This window comes from Salvelinus fontinalis, chromosome 38 (genome assembly GCF_029448725.1).
Source record: "Salvelinus fontinalis isolate EN_2023a chromosome 38, ASM2944872v1, whole genome shotgun sequence".
Classification (NCBI taxonomy): Eukaryota; Metazoa; Chordata; class Actinopteri; order Salmoniformes; family Salmonidae; genus Salvelinus; species Salvelinus fontinalis.
In genome coordinates this window covers 23,120,990-23,132,741 of record NC_074702.1, presented here as the reverse complement: position 1 = coordinate 23,132,741, position 11,752 = coordinate 23,120,990, and the positions used below count along the sequence as shown (strand labels likewise).

The following is an 11,752-nucleotide window of genomic DNA, read 5'->3' as shown; positions in this document are numbered from 1 at the left end:
ATTGCAAATCAAATCAAATCAAATAGGTCAAATACACATGGTTAGCAGACGTTAATGCGAGTGTAGCGCATTGCTTGTGCTTCTAGTTCCCGACAGTGCAGTAATATCTAACAAGTAATGTAACAATTTCACAACAACTACCTTTTACACACAAGTGTAAAGGAATGAATACGAATATGTGCATATAAATATATGAATGAGTGATGGCCGAACGGCATAGGCAAGATGCAGTAGATGGTATAGCGTACAGTATATACATATGAGATGAGTAATGTAGGCTATGTAAACATTATATAGAGTGGCATTGTTTAAGTGACTAGTGATACATTTATTACATCGATATTAGATGCATTCATTCTATTTTATGACTGAAAATATTGCATGTAGAATGCCACAATGATGCAACACGGATGGCAACTCAACGGCTGTAGTGTAGTTCTACTGTAGTGTAGTTCTACTGTAGTGTAGTTCTACTGTAAAGTATTTAAACTGGAACAACCATTTCAGTAATGGAGTCATTATATCCAAGTAACAGATTAATAGTTTAGAAAAATGTATTTTATTTTTCTGTAACATTCAAAGTCAGCAGGCTTTGTATTCTTGAGACCTTAGTCACTCCAAAAGTGAACCACCCACCTGGGAAAACTTCCCCCAAACAGAGTGAGATGGAGGACATTCATCAACTGCCTATGAGCTTAAGTCAAGTAAGTCCCATTAAATCCTCAGATGTACACCAAGATAGAAGCTTATTTACACTTATTTTCTCTGATCTGCAACTATTCTGTTGTGTACATAGAACTTTACTGCTCTCCTGTCCCTGTTTACTAGCGCTTGGCCAGAAGCAGCAATGCATTTCTCACAGTCTTGTTTTCCAGGCGTTTTTCCCATTCGGATAAAATTCATCAAGGAATCTTCAACTGCATCCACCTCTATTGTCGACCAAAACCTTTTTGTTCCTTTGGCACCTTTGGAAAGAGATGACATTATGAATGACTACATTAAATAAAGGTTGAGTACAATACAGTATGTGTTCATCTCTGTATTAACTCTACCAGGTTGCAGCTGTATCTGCAGAGAGTGTTGAGGTTAAACTAACAATTCCAACTAAATAACTACATAGATAAGGATGTGAGAGAAGAATGTGCAATGCTGACATCAAGGCAGAGTCAATCTGTATGGAATCTAAGCCCATCAAAAGGTTTGCAATGTAATCCTTCTAATAAAAGCAATACTTATTAAATTAAGTTCCCTCACCCAGGAAAAACAATGTAAAGTGTGGTAATCCTTCTGACACACTAGTTCAGATCTAACGTCTTGACTTGTGTCCAATCCAAACTGAACCGTTCTGTGCTGGCATGGTTGGAAATACACTAACTGATGAAAACAGGATTGATCTGGACTAGCACAGTACCAGGTCGCAATTGTAAATGAGAACGTGTTCTCAATTTGCCTACCTGGTTAAATAAAGGTGAAATAAAAATAAAATAAATAAATAAAAGCTGACACTACAGAGTCAAAACGCACTGACTGAAGGCAGCAGGAAACATGCTTACTGTGTGAGCCTCTCCTTTGTCCCAGCTTTCCCTTGGCCATTGGCTGTTTGGCCTGAATAGCTGACATCTCTCCTGGAAAACATCAGTGGAAAACATGTCGAAAAGGACATTGTAATTAAGAATACGTCCATGTAAGGTATAGGCATACCGGTCAGATTTTCTTCATAGGATTCTTCAGACGACTCCTCTCTCTCAGAGTCATTCTCTGATGAACTATCAGTGGCCGCTGCATCCATTTATTCAAACATAACATTTTGTAAAAGACAATAAAAACAAAATCAAATTGCAGCAAGTTAAATCAATGCACAACCAATTAGAGTCAGCATTATTCCCAGAGTGAAAATGCACTGACTGAAGATAGCAGGAAACATGTTTACCGTGTGAACGTCTCTTGTTCCAGCTTTCCCTTGGTCATTGGCTATTTGGCCCGAATCGCTGACATCTCTCCTGGAAAACATCAGTGGAAATCATGTCAGTTTCACCCAATCCAACCTATCAACCAATCCATAAGCGATAACTGTTGGAAAAACTCAAAATGCAGGTTTATAACAGCTGTGCCATTCAAGCCTATTGAATATGGTATGAGAGGGACGGCTACAGCCACCAAAACCCTACAGATACAGCCATGTATTGAGAGGGGAAAGCACAATACCATGCTGAAATGAAGGCAGACTCCATCCTAACCTTTTTCACACCACTGTACAATCCAAACTGAACCGTTCTGTGCTGGCATGGTTGGAAATACACTAACTGATGAAGACAGAACAGATCTGGACCAGCACAGTACGGCCAGAATACTTATGGCACCGACAGAGATGGTCGCCTCGCATCGCGTTCTTAGGAAACTATGCAGTATTTTGTTTTTTAATGTGTTATTTCTTACATTGATACCCCAGGAAATCTTAAGTTTTATTACATACAGCCGGGAAGAACTACTGGATATAAGAGCAACGTCAACTACCAACATTAAGTCCAGGAATATGACTTTCCCAAAGCGGATGCTCTGTTTCGACTACCACCCAGGGCAATGCATCAGATCCCTGTAGGTGACCCAAAACAACGGCGCCACAGATGGCAGATGGCGCGGTCTTCTGGTCAGGCTCTGTAGACGGGCACATCGCCCACATCTCACGAGTATACTACTCGCCAATGTCCAATCTCTTGACATCAAGGTAGACGAAATTCGAGCAAGGGTTGCCTTCCAGAGAGACATCAGAGATAGTAACATTCTCTATTTCACGGAAACATGGCTCACTTGGGATACGTTATCAGAGTACGTAGAGTCACCCGGTTTCTTCACAAATCTCAGAAACAAACATCTCTCTGGTAAGAAGAAGGGCGGGGGTGTATGCCTTATGATTAACAATTCGGGGTGTGATCATAACAACATACAGGAAACTCAAGTCCTTTTACTCACCTGACCTAGAAATCCTCACAAATGCCGGCCGCATTATCTACCTAGAGAAATCTCTTCGATTATAATCACAGCCGTGTATATCCCCCCCAAGAAGATACCTCAACGGCCCTGAAAGAACTTCATTGGACTCTATGTAAAATGGAAACCACATATCCTGAGGCTGCTTTTATTGTAGATGGGGATTTTAGCGAGGCTAATCTGAAAACAAGCTCCCTAAATTTTATCAGCATATGGAATGCGTGACCCGGGCAGGCATGATTCTGGTTCATTGCTACTCTAACTTCTGCGACGTATACAAAGCCCTCCCTCGCCCTCCTTTCGCAAATCTGACCACGACTCCATTTTGTTGCTCCCAGCCTATAGACAGAAACTAAAACAGGAAACGCCTGTGCTCAGGTCTGTTCAACGCTGGTCCGACCAATCTGATTCCACGTTTCAAGATTGCTTCGGTCACGTGGACTGGGATCGAGTTTATTTGAAAGTGCATCAGTGATGTTGTACCCACGGTGACTATTAAAACCTTCCCCAACCAGAAACCGTGGATTGATGGCAGCATTCGCGCAAAACTTGAAAGGGCGAACCACTGCTTTTAATCATGGCAAGGCGACCGGAAACATGACCGAACACAAACAATGTAGCTATTCCCTAGGCAAGGCAATCAAACAAGCTAAGCGTCAGTATAGAGACAAAGTAGAATCGCAATTCAACGGCTCAGACACAAGACGTATGTGGCAGGGTCTACAGTCAATCACGGATTACAAAAAGAAAACCAGCCCCGTTGCGGACACCGATGTCTTGCTCCCAGACAAACTAAACAACTTCTTTGCTTGCTTTGAGGACAATACAGTACCACTGACACGGCCCGCTACCAAAACATGCGGGCTCTCCTTCACTGCAGCCAACGTGAGTAAAACATTTAAACGTGTTAACACTCACAAGGCTGCTGGCCCAGACGGCATTCCTAGCCGCGCCCTCAGAGCATGCGCAGACCAGCTGGCTGGTGTGTTTACAGACATATTCAATCAATCCTTATCCCAGCCTGCTGTGCCCACATGCTTCAAGAAGGACACCATTGTTCATGTTCCCAAGAAAGCTAAGGTAACTGAGCTAAATGACTAGCACCCAGTAGCACTCACCTCCGTCATCATGAAGTGCTTTGAGAGACTAGTCAAGGATCATATCACCTCCACCCTACCTGACACCTAGACCCACTCGAATTTGCTTACCGCACCAATAGGTCCACAGACAACGCAATCGCAATCACACTGCCCTAACCCATCTGGACAAGAGGAATACCTATGTAAGAATGTTGTTCATCGATTACAGCTCAGCATTTAACACCATAGTACCCTCCAAACTCGTCATTAAGCTCGAGACCCACCGCCCTGTGCAACTGGGACCTCGACTTCCTGACGGGCCGCCCCCAGGTGGTGAGGGTAGGTATAAACATCTCCACCCCGCTGATCCTCAACACTGGGGCCGTTCTCAGCTCTCTCCTGTACTCCCTGTTCACCCACGACTGCGTGGCCATGCACTCCTCCAACTCAATCGTCAAGTTTGCAGACGACACTACAGTGGTAGGCTTGATTACCAACAACAACGAGACGGCCTACAGGGAGGAGGTGACGGCCCTCGGAGTGTGGTGTCAGGAAAATAACCTCACACTCAACATCAACAAAACAACCTCAGGAGGCTGAAGAAATTTGGCTTGTTACCAAAAACACTCACAAACTTTTACAGATGCACAATCGAGAGCATCTTGTCGGGCTGTATCACCGCATGGTACGGCAACTGTTCCGCCCACACCGTAAGGCACTCCTGAGGGTAGTGAGGTCTGCACAACGCATCACCGGGGGCAAACTACCTGCCCTCATGGACAACTACACCACCCGATGTCACAGAAAGGCCAAAAAGACAATCAAGGACAACAACCACCCGAGCCACTGCCTGTTCACCCCACTATCATCCAGAAGGCGAGGTCAGTACAGGTGCATCAAAGCTGGGACTGAAAAACAGCTTCTATCTCAAGGCCATCAGACTTGCACTGACTGAAGGCAGCAGGAAACATGCTTACCGTGTGAGTCTCTCTTTTGCCCCAATCCCTTGGTCATTGACTTTTTGGCCCGAATCACTGACATCTCTCCTGGAAAACATCAGTGGAAAACATGTCATTTTCAAACAGGACATTGTAATTAAGAATAGGTCCATTAGTATGTAAAGTATAGACATACCTGTCAGATTTTCTTCATAAAAATTGCCCTTCTCTGATGATCCTGGGACATAACCATCTACACTGTTGCCAATGCTGGTTATTGAGTCATCAGTCTTGTATCCAAGCATAGCTTTGGTCAACTGTATTGAAGAAAAAAATTATATTGGATAACTAGACAGATGACAAAGTATTTGGACACCGGCACATTTTGATTAGTTACGACTGTGCTCCTCTACTTGTTTATGTCATAATACTATGAATATGGGATGAAAGTGCAGACTTGCCCATCTTTGATTTACAAAGCTGATTCACAAGAACTTACATACTGTAAGCTGGTGTTGAATGACACTTTAACTTACGTATATACTGTCTGTTCTGATCAACGGTGGTGCATCATCCAACACATTGACTATCGACCCAGAAGTACTGTCCGCCTCAGAGGTACTGGCAGCCTCGGTGTCTGACATCTAAGGATACAATAAAATGATAGTCATGTGCAAATTAGGCAATAGGATATGATAACGATTCAACCATCCCCAGTATCCTCATTCTAAACAACTGACAAACCTGCGCTTCGGGATTTATCTTTTCTTTTCCTTTTCAAATCTGGTTGAAGTTGAACTATGCTTCTTTAGATTTTACATGCGCCTTCTTAGCCTCTGCAGTGCCTTTGTAAAGGAAGACAAAAAGAATAGTTGAGACTTAATAGAATGACAAGATTGCTCGGCACACAACAGGGGATGGGCTGGGGGACACCAATGACTGTTATCATTGACTAAGAGGTCCAACAAACATCTATTACCATTTCTGTTTTTTAAAACTACTTTCAAGGTAAAAAAGCAAGTATAAGCATAAAATAAGCACATTATGCAAGTTCCTGCATGCAACTAAAGCTGAATGTTCTTTTATGGATGGACTAAAAGAGAATCAGTATGAGTGGTTTGGCTAAAGCAAGGCAAGCGTACTCTAAATACTAGGCAAATCAGAAAACATACCGCATTGGTTACTTTGTAGGTTCCTGGACTCTTATCTTCCATTATGTTTTCGATCTTAAAAAATGTGTGTAAGAAATAGGGATTTGGTTAAAGAATCTGCCAATATATGTATGTATTGTATGTATGTATTTTTCAAGACAGTGAATTGTCACAGTCCTACCAAAATTGACACTTTCCACAACCCTTATTCTTGTTGTGGTGTTTCACTCTTTTATGTGCAAAAAAAAGAAGAACGAGGAACCGCACCACGCCCCTCCCCCCACCCAAAATAATGTCCATGGTTTTCAATAAAAAAAATCTGGTCACTTATTTCTTAATTAGTTTAACATATTTCTTATTTTCATCTGAATTATTTCAATGTAAAAAACGGTATTTGGGTAAGAAAGTGCTATAAAAAACGGGCGCAACTTCAATACATGAATTTAATGAGGGGGTTTAAATATTTTAACACACATACAGGCTTATAACTTGACAAAAATGATGAAAAGGAACTGGCTTTTCTTGCTAGCTTGTTACACTATAGCAATATTATCTTCCAATACATGCAACATTGTTAACCACAATCATGTATTCTGAATCAAAGACACGTTTACCAATTATGCTAAACTTATTAGCTAGCTTGCAACCATAGCTACCTTCTTTTTTTTTTAACTAGCATGGGTAGCATGCTAACCGTTAGCAAGCCACAAATACCTATAAGGTAGAAACATGCAAAGTAACAATTGCACATTAATGAATTGTTTGGATAAACCTGCCAATTTCAATCTGTCATGACGCAGTATATCTGACACAATGCGGCTTTCAGACATCATCAATGCATGTTGGATTCCACCGAAAGACATACATGACTGACATTAATTCATTAAAAATAAAGACAACGAGAACATGCATTGCTTGTCAATACACCAAATACAATTTTAGCTAAAATATTGGTTAACAGTTTAGTTAATAGCTTACCTTCTTGCATGAATGCAAACATCTGCAACCATCCTCCTCTTCCTTAAAACACGTGCTGCACAGCTACTTCAGTGGTGATCACGCTCAGGCAGGGACAGGCTTGCCAGGTCAACTTCAAATTTCTAGGAGTCTGCGCAAACCAGACTTCAAAACCCACCTTCACTAGCACAATTTTAGCAGAATACAGGGAAAATAATGATTTTTAAAAAATGCCATGTTGGTAACGTTGCAATATAGAAGTAGTATAACAACTTCCACCTAGCGACCAAAATCTTTCACCTGCCGCAAAGTTTTAAAAGTACATCAATAAACCACAAAATAGTGTACATGGCAACCTTGGGCAGAGATTTATGCTGCAACATGGGGGAGGGGGAACTCTGTATCTTTTATTATTATTATATTTTTATTAACAACAAATCAATACAGGAAGTACATTTGGGAACACAAGTATATATAAATAATATACAAAGGTCAGGGGGAGGGGGGGGGGACTGTTGACCTATAAAACCTTTGATAGTTTGGTACTTTTGTGCACTTTGCAGTGGGGGAGGGGCAGGGTCTCAAGCGGAAATTATGGCCAGTAGATATGCATAACAATGATTCCATCAGCCCAGATTTCTGAATATGTCTGCAATGTTATTACTGTTAGCCACATTTCCTTAGACAATTTGGGTTTGTAGCTTACACAATCAGTATCAGTGAGGTGTTAAGTGCAGCTACTTGAATGGTCTGTACATGAGAGATGGAGTGGTGGATATGTACATTTTTAACTGGGGAGACTTGCTGACACAAAAGTAGCTTATGGCAGGTTAATATTCGATCTAGCAACCTAACCCATCAGCAATCAGATTAATTACCTGCCCACAGACCACTCAAACAGCCTACTGATATTAACAGCCATCTCTCACTATAGGCACTCAGCTACTCCCGCAATCTCTCTTTCTCTCTTATAACAGGCCTTTTTTTAATCATATTTGCATTTATCTTCCACTAGATCCCTGGTTTCACAATGTGGAATAAAATGTCATGATAATACGTGATTTCAGGTTTGTACTGCTGTGAAGACGTAGGCCTTTACATCAGCATTGATCTCTTTGCAAAAAGCCTCAAGAAAACTCATAATAACATTGGGTAGCTGATGGGTAGCTGATGTTCATATCTTAAAGGACAAGTCCCTATAAGCCTTTGTCAGGAATCCGGACTGGGTTAATAAAGCCAATGCAACTGCATGTTTTAGGCTATCAAATGTTAGGCCTAGTTATAAAAGGACATTATAGGCCAACATTGTACACTATAGGCCTATTTCTTTTCCGGGTAGAAGGTCTATTGCAGACTTGCCTAGCGCGCAAAATGGCCGAAACATGGCCTGGTCATGGATGAAAAGCACATTTTAAAACTGGGGTAGAACTGAGGGAACATAAGGCAGACCCCAGGATTTCAGCTTCCTGTGTTAGCTGTTGTAATCCTCTTGCTGCGTATATTTGTTGAAAGCTTCACCCCAACAGAGAGTTATGGGGAGGGAGGTATAATCAAAATGTCTGCTTAATGTTTTTGAGGGAGCAGCAGAAAAGTGTACCCAACCTGGGGTACAACTTGCTAGAATTGGTAGTTGAAGCAGTAGTAGTAGCCATGTAATGGCAGCAGTGTTGTAGTTGAGTCACAAAAGCATAAGTCCGAGTCAATTCACAAGACCCTATGGCTACTCTGAGTTGAGTCAAAGTCACCAATGTTGGAGTCAGGAGTCGAGTCACAAGTCCCTATGGCTGAAATCAGAGTCCCACTGTTTGGTCCAAGAGTTCAAGTCTAAGACAATGGGTCCATATTAACTTAATATTAAGTTATTAACCCAGTCAGATAGTGTCAGGAGGAATTTGATCAATCATTTTTCATATCCCCTTTCTTTCTGTGCCAACAAATGTTTATATGCTACAGGTCAACCAGATTGTCAGCTAGCTAGCTAATTAGGTAACATGTTGAACATGGTGTGGCTGCACAGCTTCTTCATATTTGATGTAGTCTAAATAGAAACTGAAAGACACAGACAGACAGATACACCTCTATAAACTATACTGAAGTCAGATATTAGTGGCTAATGTGCACATTCTGTGGAGGTCAACTAGATCTGTTAAAAGGTCTACAGCAACAACACATTTTATGTTTGTGTTAGAGAGCACATAACATGCCTATCTGAATTTAACTTAATCATTTGAAATCCCATATTTCAATGTTAAGCTTTGATTTGTAACATATTAACTGTTTTTCAGTGCATAGTAGTCTACAAGAGTCTGTAGAACAGGTTCATATTAGTGGTACAGTTGAGTGAGAATTCCAGCCAGCAGTTGAAATTTTGATACATTGTATGACACGCCCTACACTACAGCCAATCATTGAGCAGCCTCCCACCCCCTTCTCTGCTCCCATCCCCCTCTCCTTTACCAGGTCAAATGCTGTATATTAAGGCCACATATAAGTATTAATGAACAAACAGCTATAGACAGTACTGAAGTCAGATATTAGTGGCTAATGTTAACATTCTGTGGTCAACTGCTCCTAGATCTGTTAAAAGGTCTACAGCAACAACACATTTTATGTTTGTGTTAGAGAGCACATAACATGCCTATCTGAATTTAACTTAATCATTTGAAATCACAAATTTCAATGTTAAGCTTTGATTTGTAACATATTAACTGTTTTTCAGTGCATAGTAGTCTACAAGAGTCTGTAGAACAGGTTCATATTAGTGGTACAGTTGAGTGAGAATTCCAGCCAGCAGTTGAAATCCCCCCCTCCCACAACCACAAAGTCATATACACTGCTCAAAAAAATAAAGGGAACACTAAAATAACACATCCTAGATCTGAATGAATGAAATATTCTTATTAAATACTTTTTTCTTTACATAGTTGAATGTGCTGACAACAAAATCACACAAAAATGGTCAATGGAAATCAAATTTATCAACCCATGGAGGTCTGGATTTGGAGTCACACTCAAAATTAAAGTGGAAAACCACAATACAGGCTGATCCAACTTTGATGTAATGTCCTTAAAACAAGTCAAAATGAGGCTCAGTAGTGTGTGTGGCCTCCACGTGCCTGTATGACCTCCCTACAACGCCTGGGCATGCTCCTGATGAGGTGGCGGATGGTCTCCTGAGGGATCTCCACCCAGACCTGGACTAAAGCATCCGCCAACTCCTGGACAGTCTGTGGTGCAACGTGGCGTTGGTGGATGGAGCGAGACATGATGTCCCAGATGTGCTCAATTGGATTCAGGTCTGGGGAACGGGCGGGCCAGTCCATAGCATCAATGCCTTCCTCTTGCAGGAACTGCTGACACACTCCAGCCACATGAGGTCTAGCATTGTCTTGCATTAGGAGGAACCCAGGGCCAACAGCACCAGCATATGGTCTCACAAGGGGTCTGAGGATCTCATCTCGGCATCTAATGGCAGTCAGGCTACCTCTGGCGAGCACATGGAGGGCTGTCCCCAAAGAAATGCCACCCCACACCGACTGACCCACCGCCAAACCGGTCATGCTGGAGGATGTTGCAGGCAGCAGAAGGTTCTCCACAGCGTCTCCAGACTCTGTCACGTCTGTCACATGTGCTCAGTGTGAACCTGCTTTCATCTGTGAAGAGCACAGGGCGCCAGTGGCAAATTTGCCAATCTTGGTGTTCTCTGGCAAATGCCAAACGTCCTGCACGGTGTTGGGCTGTAAGCACAACCCCCACCTGTGGACGTCGGGCCCTCATACCACCCTCATGGAGTCTGTTTCTGACCGTTTGAGCAGACACATGCACATTTGTGGCCTGCTGGAGGTCATTTTGCAGGGCTCTGGCAGTGCTCCTCCTACTCCTCCTTGCACAAAGGCGGAGGTAGCGGTCCTGCTGCTGGGTTGTTGCCCTCCTACGGCCTCCTCCACGTCTCCTGTCCTGATGTACTGGCCTGTCTCCTGGTAGCGCCTCCATGCTCTGGACACTACGCTGACAGACACAGCAAACCTCCTTGCCACAGCTCGCATTGATGTGCCATCCTGGATGAGCTGCACTACCTGAGCCACTTGTGTGGGTTGTAGACTCCGTCTCATGCTACCACTAGAGTGAAAGCACCGCCAGCATTCAAAAGTGAACAAAACATCACCCAGGAAGCATAGGAAATGAGAAGTGGTCTGTGGTCACCACCAGCAGAACCACTCCTTTATTGGGGGTGTCTTGCTAATTGCCTATAATTTCCACCTGTTGTCTATTCCATTTGCACAACAGCATGTGAAATTTATTGTCAATCAGTGTTGCTTCCTAAGTGGACAGTTTGATTTCACAGAAGTGTGATTGACTTGGAGTTACATTGTGTTGTTTAATTGTTCCCTTTATTTTTTTGAGCAGTGTACATTAAGGCCAAATATAAGTCTTAATGAAGAAACTGCTATAGACAATACTGAAGTAAGATATTAGTGGCTCATGTTAACATTATGTGGAGGTCAACTGATCCTAGATCTGTGACTTTAAGTGCCTAAAGCCAACTCTAATATACAGTAACAGTCAAAAGTTTGGACACACAAACTCATTTAAGGGTTTTTCTTTATTTTTACTATTTTCTACATTGTAGAATAATAGT

At 42.2% G+C, this 11,752-nt stretch overlaps 1 long non-coding RNA gene across 7 annotated transcripts; it reads right to left on the bottom strand.

The window, feature by feature from the left end:
* Positions 1-536: 536 nt before the first annotated feature.
* On the bottom strand, positions 537-8,664 carry LOC129837757 (uncharacterized). Of its 7 annotated transcripts, XR_008756749.1 has the most exons (9): positions 7,135-8,664; positions 6,178-6,231; positions 5,750-5,850; positions 5,542-5,649; positions 5,202-5,322; positions 5,045-5,113; positions 1,931-2,000; positions 1,554-1,779; positions 537-965 (listed from the first exon to the last, which is right to left on the bottom strand). It is a non-coding gene; the product is annotated as an uncharacterized LOC129837757 (long non-coding RNA). The 7 variants fall into 7 exon arrangements; XR_008756748.1 differs by having other exon boundaries at positions 1,554-1,625; positions 1,702-1,779; positions 5,750-8,664; XR_008756746.1 differs by having other exon boundaries at positions 6,178-8,664.
* Positions 8,665-11,752: the final 3,088 nt, after the last annotated feature.